Genomic DNA, 15135 nt, shown 5'->3' on the forward strand with positions numbered 1-15135 from the left:
TGAACATCTGGGTGGCAGTCACCATCGGCAGGGGCTTCTTGATTCTGTTGTCAGTGAGCTTGGGTGACCCTGTCAGATCTGGGGAAGGAGACAGCATTTGGGGAGGGGTAGAAAGAACCCCTGGCCATCTGATGCTATTCTACATGTGCCCCAGTGGGTGAAGAGTAGGGCAACTCCAGAGTAGAAGTTGGCAGGAATCAAATGCCTGGGAAGAGGCATTTGAAGATCCAGCATGGTGGTTCACAGCAGCTGGGCCTGGGTTCAAAATCTGCTCTGGCGCTGACTAGCTGTGTGACCCCAGGCAGATTACCTACGCTCTGCCTCAGTTAAATAGGAATGCTAGTACCTACTGTGTTGGAATATAATCAGGGCTAAATGAGGTAAAGTGTGTTAAATGCTAGGGGTGCCTGGAAATAAATGCAGGAATGGTAAACACTGGGTTTTGTTTCAGTGCCAATGGTGAAGTCAACAGTAACCCTTTGTCTTAGTTTCTGTGTATTGCTTAACAGAATACCACAGACTAATTTATATTTTTAAAAAAACAACAACAAGATTTTCTCATAGTACTAGAGGCTGGAAGCCCAAGATTAAGGTGCCAGCATTTGGTCTGACAAGAGCCTTCTTTCTGTATCCTCACATGGCAGCAGTGGGAGGGCAAGAGAGAGACAGAGAGCCCCCTCAGCAGCCACAAGCCCTCATGAGTTTATCACCCCTTACGGGCTCCACTTCTTCATCCTATCATCGGGGATTAGGTTTTAATCTATGAATATCGAAGAGGACACAAGCATTCAAACCACTGCACCCTTAATAAAGCAACTCTGGGTAAAATGAAGCCCTCAGTCGTTTCATGGAGGGGCCCCACGTTTTCCTTCAATTATAACCATCTCCTTCGGTCAGAGCAGAGGCTGTATCATAAGAAGGAACCTGTATTGACCACCAGGGTGAATTTGTGCTCTAGTGAAGAAGGTTTACTGACTGTGCCATGTGAGGTGCGTCACTTCCCATGTTTGAGCCTCAATTCCACAGTTTTCTCACCTGCAAAATGGGTTCATAACAGCAATCATACGGTGTCTTCGTGAAAATTAAGTACCATGATATTTGTTCAGTACAGAGTATGCTGCTTAGAGTGTGTTTATGCAATAAAAAGCAGCCACGATGATGTTTGCATTTGGTATTTGAAGATCAGTTTCAAATGTTGGCCCCACCATCTGCTAGCTGAGCAATCTCGAACAAGGAGATTGTGCTCCTCTGAATCTCAGCCTCCTCATCTGTCAAACGGGAATGAGAACACTACCACCTCCCCGAAAGGACCGTCTGGAAAACCTAAGATGCACATCTGCTTGGACACAGTATGTAAGTGGTGAAGCATTTATAAATGTGAGGTATCCATTTTTTATCATGGGGACAGCCAGCACTCGTGCATAATGAGTGACCGAGAAACTTACTGACACTTCCTTGGGGGCTGCTCCAAGCTGCATGCCTGGAGGCAGACTCCCTGGTGAGAGCTTGCTGGGCATCCAGCTGCTGAGTTGCTGCATCATCCTGCCCACTGCCTCACCCCACGGAGAGTTGCCCTTTCCACCCAGCAGTCAGGAGGAGTCCACTCAGCACTTCTCTGGGCTGTGCTTCTGCTGATTCTCCCTGGATACCTCTGTCTCTAACAAGCAGTCTGGTCAGGAAGGAGTTAATTAAGGGTGGGGAGAGTGACAACTTCTAGAGGGAGTTCTCAGGTGGGCAGCAGGGAAGCCCCACTCTGTCCAGCCAAGTGGAAGGTCCTTGCACACTCCCGATCCTGGAGTCAGCAGGAGGGAGGGTGGGGGAGCAGAGCTGTCCCCACCCACCAGCCATCCTCATGTCCAGGCTGGAGGACGAGGCTCTAACTCCCACTCTGTCATGACTTGTTCAGCCTTGGGCAATTCACTTTCCTTCTCTGTGCTTTTAACATTCTAGAATTTCATAAGAACATCACTGGAAGAGGGGTGATGGGAGCGAGGGGGAGGTGGGAGGAAGGGGATGGGATACTGGGGCCGTGGGAGTAGGGGCAGCAGCAGGTCCCTGATCCTGAAAGCACACAGGAGTTAGCATCAAAGTGACCCAGGCTCTGGGCTCAAATCCCATCTCCACAATTTATTGACTATATCTTTACTCCCTTACTTGACTTTCTGTAGCTTGTGTCTTCTTATTTGTAAAAGCAGTTTGCGGACCCAATTTGCAGAGTTATATGAGGATCAGCAGTAACGTATGCCAAGCAGTGGCATACAATATATACTCAATAAATCATTTATGTATATAGTGAATGCTTACGTACTTTATTATCGTCTATCTTCTAGTTGTCTGTCTGTCATCTCTTTTATAGACTAACACCATCCATTCCACCCACCTCGCAGCAGGACCTCTCCTGGTGGCAGAAGATGAGCCACCTGAGGGCACAGGTAGTTTTAGGGGTTGGGGTCTCTGCCAGATGGCAGAGGAGCCTTCCTACGGGATGTATTCATTAGCAGGAGCTTTAAGGTGGGGCTGGCCTGGCCCAGAGGTGCACCATCCTGATTTTGCCCGGGAATTACTAAAAGCAGCAGCGTAATTATCCTCCTTCCTCTGTCCTGCCCCAAGTCTGGGAGCAGCCAGCGCCTGTGGGGACAATGAACACAGAACAGAGCCACTAATTGCATGCCAGGGTCCCTGGAGGATGGCCATATGGGCCTGTCATCTTCTTAGTGTGGAAGTAATCATGTAAATAAATCACGTGTGAGTAAATCACAGACTTATCTGTAATTTTCTGGGAGTCTCTCCAGCACTGTTTATTAGGGTGCATGGGTCTGAAGCCCCAGGAATTGGCTCGGTCTCCTCCCTCTCCTGCTCCAGCTGGGGAGAGGCCACACTGGGTAGCAGACGGGAGTGAGGCTGATGAGGAGTTGTCCCTGCTCTGCTGGGGCACATGCAGGTGCGGTGGAGGGTGAAGCGCAAACGGGCATGGCAGGAGTAGGGGGGCTGTGGGAGTGAATGGCCATTGGCCGTGTAGGTATGTATGTGAGTGTGACTGTGTGTCCACTGGCCAGCGTGGAAGCAGCTCTGAGCATGTGGCAGGGAAAAGGATTGACCTGAAGCTGTGAGCACCTGTGATCATGCACAGGTGGGGTGAACACTTGAATCAGCGTCCTCACAAGGGCCACATGGCCCCACGGGATCTGGGCCCACTGCCTCTCTGCCCCAGCTCGCCCAACCTGCCCTGCACTCTCTCTGCTTCAGCCACCCTGGCCTCTTCATTGCTCCTCAGAAACACTCCAGTCACAGACTTTGCTCTTCCTTCTGCCTGGAAGGCCCTTCCCACAGACCTCAGTCCGGCTCCCCTTCAAGTCTTTGCTCAAATCCCACCTTCTCAGGGAGGCCTGCCCTGGACACCCTAGCTAATATTACAACTTACCCACCACCCCCAGCACCCTGCCATGTCTTGCCTGAGGTTTCTTTTTTGTGTGGCACTCACTGCCTCCCAGCACCCATATCATTTACTCATTTGTGGTGCCTGCTGCCCGTTTTCCTCTCATAAGGACCAGGATTGCCAGTTGTTTTGTTGACTGATGTGTCCTGAACACCCGGAACAGGAGCATTTCTTTGCTGGCATAGCTGCCTCAGGTCTCTCATCTGCATGTAACATGGGGAGGAGACAGAAGCCATCCAAGTCATAGGGCTGCTGGACAGGCCCAATGGTCGGATATCTAAAAGCACTGACAGCAGCCTTGGCACACTGTTCAGTAGCTGTGAGCCCTTGTTATCATGCCCCACTGCAGCCTGGAAGTGAAGCCTGCATGAATGATCCGTGGAAGGATCTGACACAGCAGCAGGTATCCCAGGGAGGGGTCCTGATAAACGCTTCCCGCCCCACTCCCACTCAACACCTTACAAATTCTCAGGAACAAAAATGTTCTGACCTCCCCCAGTCAAGGAACTCATATTTTGGGGATCCCTTTGGGTTAAGAAATTATTTATCAGGAAATGTATAAGATATTTGGTTTTTTAAATCAAGGGAAAAAGCAAGCGAGGCCCCACCCATGCCTAGCCCGGGGCTGCACAGCTCCAGGGTCCTACAGGTAGTTAACAGAGCGTGACTGACAAGTACATCCTCTGAGTGCTGTGAGAGCCGCGCAGACCATGCAGGACCTGGAGCTCTGGCCTGAGAGTCTCCAGCCCAGAGTCTTCTCCCAGCGTTGCAACCCCTAACAGGCTATGAGACTGGGGTCAAGTTCTATCCCTTCTCTGGGTCTCTGCTTTTCCCTGACACCGTGAGGCATTGCAATTAAGCCATTTCTTAGGTAATTTCCAGACTCATTCATTCATCCAAGAATGTTTGTGGAGCTTATGTGACAGGCACTGCTCTAGGTGTCTGTGGGGACAGCAGTGACCCCCACTGATACGAGTCCCTGCCTTGTGGAGTTGACATTCTCTGTGGGGACAGAGCAAACAGTAAACACAATTGGTAACTGATTTAGTATGTTAGAAAGTGGGCTGTGCTAAGGAAAGAAGAACAAGCAGGTAAGAGAGAAAAAGAAAGTGTTGAGGTTAGGGTGGGACGGCTCAGGTTTAAGTGGGTGGTCAGGCATCACCTCATTGAGCAGGTGACCTTTGAGGTGAGGGAGATCTTACATCCTAGGAATCTAAGAATCTGGTCAATGATTTCCAGCACTGCCGTATTCCAGAGAGCACCGTTTGTGGTCTCTGGAGCCCTATCTCTTCTTTTTCTCCATTGCTGTGCACACTGACCCCATGCCACCCAGTGGGTGATGGGACTGGAAGACAGATCAGCCATATTTGCAAGAGTGGTGAGTGATTTACCGCTGCCTTTATTCATACTCTGATATTTCATGGCTCCCGCGGCTCTGATGGGATAAATATGACCTCTTATTCTCCACTTTGCTTAAGACTCAAGGTCAACAGCCCAGTTGTGATCTATCTGCTGTTCCCTCGGCTGTATGTCCCCAAGCCAGGGAATCCCGTGACTGTCCAAGATTCACAGTGTTGTCCTCCAGCTACACACGCCTGCCTGCCACTCAGCACTGGGCCTGGGCCTGGCTGGGCCGGGGAGGCAGTGGCTGCAGTAGCTCTGGGAGAATGATGGCTCATGTAGGGCAGACGCTGAGCCATAAATCTCGCTCTTCCCCAAGCCTATGCTGTCTCTAGGGCTGAACCACGACCCGGTTTCCTTTCAGTCTGGGAAGAGGCAGCAGTGGGAGGCAGAGCAGCCATGGTTCAAGTGGCAAGTTATAAATTAGAACACCCCAGGACATGGCCATCATCTTCCCAGCATGGAGAAGGGGTGGAAGGCGTGCATCAGCATGCCTGCCTCATATGGAATCCCCCAGGCCCTTGAAGCAGCCGAGGCTCCCCTCTGCCTTCAAAGCAGCCATGGCTTTGTCAGACATCACCAGCACTGCCGGAAGTTCTCCCACTTGTCTAGCTGAGAGCCCACCCCTCCTGAAGTGCCCACCTGTTTCCTCGTGTTCCTCCTTATGTGCAGGTGGGTGGGATGGGTGGATCTGGTTCAGTCTACCCCATTTCCTCATGGTGGTTCTCAGTGCCAGTGGGCTGACGGTTTTGGGGTTGTTAGTAGATTGGGCGACCGGGGAGGGGACAGGGGTGAAGGAAATGGGGTCACTGGACTCTATTTTGAAGACATTACCTGTGACTCCAAGACACTCATCTCACCCCCTCAATCCTAACTCATGTCCTGGGAGGGAGAAGTCAGGAGCTCTTTGGAGCACAACAGGCCTGGGTTTAAATCTGGACCTGTCACCTCCTAGCTGGGAGGCCTCGGGCAGTTTACATACCCTGTCTTCTCCCTGTGATTCCTAGCCTGGGAAAGAATCATAAGCCTGCCTCCCGGGGGGCTATGAAGGTGTCCGGTGCAGGGGGGCACACACCGTGGGCACTCAGAAGCTGGCGGCGCACTATTGAGGCCTCAACTGGAGCCAGTCTACTTGGCTTCACATTCCAGCTGGGACACTTCAGGCAGGCTTCTTCCCCAGGCCATGCCTCAGTTCCCCCCGCCCCGTAAAATCGAGATAACACCTGCATCTTTTTTGTCAGGATGTTGAAATAATTAAATGAGCTAATAAACAGAAACCACGTACAACAGTACCTGGCATGGAATAATTTCTCAGAAAGGTTGGCTCTTATTCTCCTTATCTTTATTGGAGGAGAAACCACCTGCATTCACTTAGCACTTTTGACCTAATCCCATCCATTGACTTTGTGATTTATAACCCATTTATTTCCAATCAAAGAAATGAAATGACTTGAAACATAAAAACATAAAATGGGACACGCAAAATTTGTTAATGTTCTATTGAAGATTGAAAAATCAATAAAAAGGCTTGAGTGAGAAGCTTGCCTCCCAGGCGGGGTCATTGTGACACCCAAAGGATCACTTCAGTTATAAACCCCCACATGACCACACAGCTGAACACAGCCCTGAGCCACTCCTTTTGGGAACAGGCTAGGGAGGAGGCAGCAAGATGGTCCTGGACAACGTGAGGGGGTGGCTTTGTTGGGGTACTCTGTGTGGGAGTTGGCACCGTCGGAGGCTAGGGAGGGCTGAGGCTGCCTTTACATGGGGGGCACCCTCAGCTTCAGAGGAGCTTCTTCAGCCCATTTTGGCCCGGACAGGCCACATTCAGTGCATTGCCCACTGCCGGACCCCACACCTGCAGGGAGACGTCACAAACCCTGCACACATCTGAGGTAAGGGACTGGAGACCCACCCCAGGCAACTTCCTGCTCCAGAGACAGACAAACACGCCAGTCTTTCCCCACAGTGCCTCCTGTGCCTCTTCACTAGTTGAGCTCTTACTTATTTTTATTTTTTTCTTTGAGACAGTCTTGCTTTGTCGACTAGGCTGGAGTGAGATGGTGCAATCTTGGCTCACTGCAACCTCCACCTCCCGGGTTCACGTGATTTTCCTCAGCCTCTTAAGTAGCTGGAATTACAGGCACGTGCCACCATGCCCAGCTAATTTTTGTATTTTTAGTAGAGACGGCGTTTTACCATGTTGGCCAGGCTGGTCTTGAACTCCTGACCTCAGGTGATCCACCCACCTCGACCTCCCAAAGTGCTGGGATTACAGGCATGAGCCACCATGTCCGGCCTGAGTTCCTACTTGACCTTCTGGGTCACCTCTTCCAGGAAGCCTTCCCTGGCTTCTCCAGGCTAGGTCAGTTCCCCAGGACCTACTCTAGCATATACTTGCACAGCATTTATCACAGCTGTAGCTACTGAATCGGTGAACACCTCCCAGCATAGTTGTTTAACGTTTGTCTCCCTGGGAGATGCGAGTTGCAGGAGGGCAGAAATGCCTTGTTCATAGCTGCCTTTCCCATGTGTGGCCCAGACGAGTTGTAAACTTAAACACCTCTTGAATGATTAAAGGTAAAGGCAAGGATGGAGCGAGGCAGGGAGGGAAGGTGTTGAATCTGAACAAATAGTATTGGGTGAACTATGAGAATTATGTTCAAAAATTAAATGGACATATTACAGAAAAAGAACTAGTTTTATGCCTGATAAAGATGAAGGCAGAATTTAAAGGTTGGAGGTAGAGGGAGATAGATTTGAGGGCCTGCAATGAAGTATAACTTTTGTTTATTTGTTTGTTTGTTTGTTTTGAGACAGATTCTCACTTCTTCACCCAGGCTGGAGTGCAGTGGCATGATCTCGGCTCACTGCAACCTCCGCCTCCCGGGTTCAAGCAATTTTCCTGCCTCAGCCTCCCCAGTAGCTGGGATTACATGCATGTGCCAGCACGCCCAACTAATTTTTGTAGTTTTAGTAGAGACAGGGTTTCACCATGTTGGCCAGGCTGGTCTCAAACTCCTAACTTCAAGTGATCCGCCCGCCTCAGCCTCCCAAACTGCTGGAATTATGGGCATGAGCCACCACGCATGGCCAATGAGGTATAACATTTTAGCCAGTGGCACCCAGCAGTGGTGGGGCTTTCTTGTCTCTGGAAGTTATTCCTGCATGAAGCCAGCCAACATCCCAAGTGGGTGGTGGGAATGAGGGGTGACGGGTGGGAATGAGGGGTGACGGGTGGGAATGAGGGGTGATGGGTGGGAATGAGGGGTGACGGGTGGGAGGAGTGGTGGGCACCACAAGGATTCACAGAAAGGGGAGGGTTGGCCTGGTTGAGCTTGAACTGACCTTTTCTTACTCTGGACTTCTTCTTGGTCTGAGAGTAGCAAGAACAAGGCCCATTTTAAAGACAGAAGAACCAAGTCCAAGAGAGTCGCAATAAAGAAGCAGCTGGACTGGTCCCAAGGACTTTGGCTCTGCCTTTCCTCTCCCTGACTCTCCCAAGCCCTTGACAATAGGTCCACAGAGGGGAACTGGGCTTTGAGGTCACCTCATGACCCTTCCTGACCCCCTTCCTCCTTCTCCTGCTAGGGCGTCCACTGTGCCCTCCCTCGGGTCAGCATCCACTGTTTGCCAGTCCCAGGAAAAAACCCACTTTACCATCTCCCAGGTTTCTGCCCCTTAAACGTGCAAAGAAACCCATCTTTAATGGTGGAATTCCCGGCCCTCTGAACTGTGAAGGAAGCATTTTTAAACAGGGTTCTGTTCTTAGGCCTGTTCTAGGCAGGGTGGGGAAGAATAGGTCTTGGGTCTAAACCTGGGCGCTCCTGCTTTCCTGGCCTGGGAGAAGCAGCCCCCCACCCACTCCCTTTTACTGCACACCAGAAGCTTCCTTCCAGCCCCCTGCCCCAGAGGGAGGCGACTGCTGAGCACCAGCCAAGCCAACCCAGGAATCTTCAAAGCCTCCCTGTTCCACTCAGACCTTTTTCCTAGCAACAATCAAAGCTTGAGGGAGGAGAGCAAAGCAGCCTTGGGAAGCAGCCCTTGGCACTGGCTCACACGCGGTGGCATTTTGACGGGTGGTAAAAATATCTTTCTGGCGTTCAGTGCCGGCTGCCGCTGCCGCCACCGTCTCAGTTTCCAAGATCCTGTCTCCAAGCTCAGTGCCTCGGCAGCCTCCCCACCTGTCAACACACACCTTGGGAGTCAGAGCACAGGTCACTGAGCCCCTGACCAAGGGCCACATTCATATATGACAACTGCCACCTTCATTGCCAGGGCCAGGCACCAGCCAAAAATGCACTTATGAGCCACTAGAGTAGGTGATTTATTGTCAGAAATGCCACGGCACACACCTAATGAGCTAATTAAACAAGAACATAAATAATTACTCCCTATCAGAGTACAAGGTTGTGGGGTGGAGGGGCTGGGGTTTGCTGACGGAGGAGCTGGGTCAGTGATGGCGTGGGATGCTCTGCTCTACAGAGGAAGATCCAAAACTCCTCTCCACTCATGGCTGAGTTGGGCCTCAGTGAGGTTCCCGGGCCGAGCAGACATAGGCCCAAGGATTCTGCCAGAAAAATCATGACAAAATGCTGCTTTGTTCCCTACCTAAGTACTTCCTACTCCCTCACAGGCCCACACCCTAATCTCCTCCTGCCCCAAGTGGGAGAGAAAGAAGGGGTCCTTCTCCCATTTTATGGATGTGAACATTCAGGAGGAAGAGGGTCTCAAGATACACCTAAAACCCTGCAACCATCCCGTAACTGGTCTCCCTGATGCTCTCCCTGCCTGCTGTGGTATATTCTCCAGCCAGCAGCAGAATCTTTTTTCTTAGTCACACTACACCAGTCTCCTGCTTTCAAATCTCCCCAGCCTCAGCCCCAGAGGTTTCCATCTCATTCAGGATAAAAGCCAAGGCCTCATCATGGCCAGCAAGGGCCTATGTAATCCAGCCCTGTCCAGTCCTCTCACTTATTCACTGCCACTCTACCTCCAGAGGCACTGGAGTCCTTGCCACTTCTCCAACAGGATAAATGTGTCCCTCCCCAGGGCCTCTGTATGTGCTATTTCCCCTGCCTGACTCTTTCACTCCATTCAGGTCTCTACTCCAACATCACTCCTTACAGAGGCAATTCCTGACCAGCCATGTAAAACCGTAGCCCTCTGGTCTCCGTCTCGTTTCACTGTTTATTTTTCTTCCTCCTGTATATTTTTGAACTTTTCATCTCTCCCCCCAATAAGAATGTAAGCTCCTTGATATTCAAGGCCACTCTTCCCTCTTCCAACCTCTACCTTCCTATCACTTTCCTAGGCAAGTGCTATGCCTGTCTTTTCCCAATCCTGAGGTTTTAACCAGACAATAAATATTTATTGACTGAATAAATGAATAGCTGGTTCCAAATACAGAGTTTTCTTCATCCCAGGTCATTCCTCCCCTCAGAACTAGACCCTGGCTTCTCACCAGCAACAGGAAGAAGCCCAAAGTCAGGACAGCACTGGCTCCAAGCTCAAGCTCCACCGCCTCCAAGCTGTGAGGCCTTGCAAGTCATGCCACCTCCCTATGGCTCAGAGTCCTCATCTATCAAGTGGCAATCATGGATCACACCTCATAGGGTTAGCATGACTCCAAATAAGAGAACATGCAGAACAGCTTTAGAACAGTACCTGGAGTGCAGTAAGGACTCAGAAACATAGCTACTGTGTGTGACATTCAAGGCCATCCATACTCTGCCCTCTTCCAACCTCTACATTCCTATCCTTTTCCTAGACCAGTGATTCTCAGAGTAATTTCCCCAGACCAGCAGCATCAGCATCCCGGAGAGAATGTATTAGAAACGCAGATTCTCAGGCTCCACTCGGTACCTACTGAATTACAAACTCAGGGGACAGGGTCTTGTACTTGTGTGTTCATAAGCCTGCCAGGTGATTCTCATGCATGCTCAGGTTTGAGAACCACTGCCCTCTAGGGGGGCTTTCTGCCAGGAAAGTCAAGTGTCACAAATTATTGGTACTGTTTCTTTACGGGCCTGTAATAAAGGAGGATCTCCACAGCCTTTCATGGCTTGATGCTGAGTGCAGTTCATTCCCTGCACCTTGCCTTTGGGCTTGGCCACGTAACTTGCTGTGGGTAGCGAGATTTTGCAGGTGTGATACCAACAGAAGCTTGACATTCTTTTCTGCAGCTGGGCTTGCCTTCCTGCATTTCTGCTATTACCATGAGAAGAACATACCTAGAGAACCACTACCCCTCTCCTGGCGCTCCAGGATGAGATACCCAAAGAAGATGGGAATCAGAACTGGAGCCTGAAGCCAAGTGCAGTCGTGCCCAGCCCAGCCCGGACCAGACCAGTTCAGCTCCAGCCAGCCTGCAGAGCTATGACTAAGGAAATTCAATATTCTTGGCTATAAGCCACCTAGAGTTTGAGGTTCTTTGTTATGCAACACGGTTGTGGCAGCAGCTGACAAATACACCAGGGGCCCTCACAGGACTTTGACTGGGCCTGATCATTCCTGCCTCTGTCTCTGTCTTCATTGGTTTCACCTAAAATAGCTACCACCCCCGCCGACCCCGTGCAGCCTCCTTCCTTCCAAATCCCGCCTTAATCCCAGGACACAGCTTACACTCCACTCTACCTGCTCTCATAGCCCCCCAGAATATGTTCCTCTCAAGCCAGGCAGTTAGCTCATGGAAAAGCTCAAGTGGACTAATTTCACCAAGCAATTCATTTACGTTTTAACCTTTTTGGGGGCTAATTGCTAAACTGAGAAGCTCCTTTACTTAATACCATCACTGACTAATGACCTAGTGCAAAGGTTTGCTGTTTAACAGATCTCTTCCATGCTTCATTTCCTGCCGCTCACCTCTTTTACGATGCAAGTGGAGTTCATCCGCATGTCTGGATCAGCACTCTCAACCACAGCATCAGCCCCACAGCCACAGAGCACAGCGGAGCCCACCTTTGGAGCCCACCCCTGCTGGAAATAGCTCTCTTTTGTAAAGAGTTAACAAGCTCGTTCATCCACAGTGCATGGCTGCATGGCCCTGCGTTCACCCCGGGGTGGCCCATCACATCCTGTGGTTTTGTGCCATTCTTCCCGCATCCATCCCCCACCTCTGAGACCCTGAAGATGATGGACATTAATTTGACTTCTTGTCGTGATCCCTTCTGTCACCCACAGGGTGCCCACTCCCATCACACACATTCATGCCAGACCATAGGCCTCATTGACAAGAGGTAAGCTTCCCTCTTTGCTTTGCTCTGTGTCTCCAGAGATGAGAAAAGAACACTCACAGAGAGGCAGGAAAGCAGCCCCATCAGCTTCCCCCTGAGGCTGGCCTCAGCCACAAACTGGCTACTGGTTGCTGGGACTGTGTGGGCAGGTGCCAAGAAACGCTCACAGCAGCGATGCTTCCGCCCAGGCAGCTCTGTGGCCGTCGTACGCCTCCCCAACATCCATTCCCCACTTCTAACTGCCCGGCAGAACGCTGATTTTATCTAGTGGGGAGCAACGTGCACGAACAGACAATTGCCCTCCTCAGCCTCCAATGTGCATTGGGAAAAATACAATAAGCTAGCAGCAAAAGCCACTGGGTGGGATTCTTTAAAGGGGTTGGTGCCTGTCTTAGTTTGGGTTTCCCAGATGCAGACCCTGAGACCAGGATTTGAGTATGAGTCGTTTATCTGGGAGGTGGGCTCAGGAAGCTGTGGTAAGGAAGTGTGGAAGGAAGTCAGCACAGGGCATTTTGCTAAGCAAGTTACCACTGTGGGCAATTGGGGCCCACCCCTACTGGGAGCCCCTGGGAGCGAGCATAGACCATGTATCCACCTTTCTCCGAGGGTAAGGAAGCTGGGGTATTCATCCTCCAAATTCTGTTAAAGGCTGAAGGCTGATCCCAGGGTTGGCAACTCCCCTATGGATAGGCCACGCCAGAGAAAATCTCCAGGTAGAGAATGTGAGCAAGAGCAGGAGCAGTGAGCCACACATTAAGAATAATGCAATTGACCTGCCTCAGTCCCTGACTCCATGGAGCTCCCATACCAGCTCTGAACTACCATCTTCTGGAATGCTTTGACAGAATTGTGAACTCACAAAAGTATCTGACAAGTCTCAATCCATTTAGAAAGTTTATTTTGCCAAGGTTAAGGACCTGCCCATGACGCAGCCTCAGGAGGTCCTGACGACACGTGCCCAAGGTAGTCTGGGTGCAGCTTGCTTTTATACATTTGAGGGAGACATAACACATCAATCAGTACACGCAGGATGTACCTGGTTCAAACTGGAAAGACAAGAGGTGGGTCACTTCGAGGTAATAGGTAGATTTAAAGATGTTCTGATTGGCAATTGGCTGAGTCATTATCAACAGAAAGGAGTGTCTGGGTAACAATAAAGGGTTGTGGAGACCAAGGTTTTATCATGCAAATGAAGCCTCCAGGTAGCAGGATTCAGAGAAAATAGATTGTAAATGTTTCTTATCAGACTTAAAGAGTCTGTTCTGTCAGTAATTCCGAAAGAGAGGAGGGTATAATGAGGCACGTGTGGCTCCCCATTCCCATCATGGCCAAGTTTTTGGAATGCTTTGACAGAATTGTGAACTCACAAAAGTTCAGGTTAACTTTGGAATGCTCTTGGCTGAGTGGAGGGGTTCATTCAATTGGTTGGGGGGCCTTAGAATTTTATTTTTGGTTTTCAGAATGACGGAAATTACCCCCAAATTTGGAAAAGTCGGATTTCTGCTACTAGAAGCACTTCACATTTTATGAAGATGTTCTTCTTTCATGATGTGTCATCTCTTTCCAATTTTACAACAACCTGGTGAGTTATCATTATCCCCATTTAGAAGGTGAGGAGCCTGAGGTTCAGACAAGTAAAGGGAAGGGAGATCACAAGAGCCCATGTCTGGAACCCATAATTCCATCTTTCTTATGGTAATCACTCAGACTCAGCTGAGGGGTGAAAAAAATGGCTCCAGCAACTGAAATGCACATGGTGTTTTTGTTTCCAAAGTGTTTCCACATATGTTATCTCTTTGGAGATAACCCCATAGAGAAAAGATTTTTTATTCCAATGTTAGATGAAGCAAATCTCAAAGAGATGAGTAGTGCATGGTAGAGCTGGGATTGAACCCAGGCCTTCTGGCTTCTTCCCTCACTAGCAGTTTAGAGACCAATCCCCTAGCTGTGGATTTACAGAAACTCTGTCTACCAGTGCTGTCCAAACCCCTGATTTCACTGGGCATGATGCTGAATGCATGTCAGAATCACTGGGAGAGCCTTAAAAACGTGAATATCCAGGCACCAACACAAGCTGACTCAGAATCCCTTTTTTAATGGGGGGATGCCACTCCTCAAGGGATTCCAAAACACAGTCAGGGTTGGGAAACATGGGTGTGTAGGAAGCCCTGGGGTCAGGGTCAGAATGCCTGAATTCCACACCTTCCCCACTCCTGGTCTGACCTGGGCTGTTAATGAGGCTGAGTGGAGCTGGGTTCTGTGAACACGAACATGCCTGGAAAAGTTCAGTTGTGAGATAAGTGTTTGGTGTTGTTTTGATGGCCACCATCACAGCATCATCCCCAAGTCCCAGGCACTCCTCCAGGCCTAACCCCATCCCTCTGTAAGCCCTTTTTAGTGTTTTCCTGGTATAGAATAAATGATATCCCCACTCCCATCTCCATATAACCAAACATATGTAAAATTAATTGGACTGGTTCTCTTGTTATCTCTTACTGGAGGGGGAAAAAGCTTCATTTCAGAAGATGGGAGACCGGATACATGCTGTAATCTCTTTACTCTTGCTAATTACTTTTTATCTTTGGAGCTCTCTCCAGCCACAGCTTTTGGAGATTGAGAAAGGAATAACGTGGAGAAATTAGTCACCTCTGAACAGATGCTCTGAAGCTTTTTGAATCCCAGTGGTGTCACCTTCTTGAGGACAGCAAGAGGGGCAGGATGTGGGGGTAGTAATATGATTTGAAATGCTCTTAGAAGGTGCCCTGAAAAACATCTCCCCATGCACAAACCTACTGTGGGTTTTAAAACTCCACCATCAGGGATTCACTCCTTTGGGTCTTTCAGAGCTCCCAATTGAAGTGAAAATATTTCTGAAAGGGGTTATACCTTATACTTTGATCCCTTAAAACTTCATCAGATCGTTTTCCAAGTTTACAGCTCTGTTGGTTTTGAAAAATGGAGACACAGGAGGCAGGCTGGGGAACAGGGACTAGAAGAGAGGTCCAAGAAGAAAAAGTGGGCAGGCTCCTAGTAATCATAAGTACTCTCAGGTAACCAGTATGC

The 15135-nt window shown here is 49.8% G+C and overlaps 1 protein-coding gene across 1 annotated transcript in view; it reads right to left on the reverse strand.

Moving 5' to 3' along the window:
* LRFN2 (leucine rich repeat and fibronectin type III domain containing 2) overlaps positions 1 to 15135 on the reverse strand; it is a 194458-nt gene that overhangs the window by 19399 nt on the left and 159924 nt on the right. The window lies entirely within an intron of this gene.

Source organism: Chlorocebus sabaeus, chromosome 17 (assembly GCF_047675955.1).
Source record: "Chlorocebus sabaeus isolate Y175 chromosome 17, mChlSab1.0.hap1, whole genome shotgun sequence".
Taxonomy (NCBI): Eukaryota; Metazoa; Chordata; class Mammalia; order Primates; family Cercopithecidae; genus Chlorocebus; species Chlorocebus sabaeus.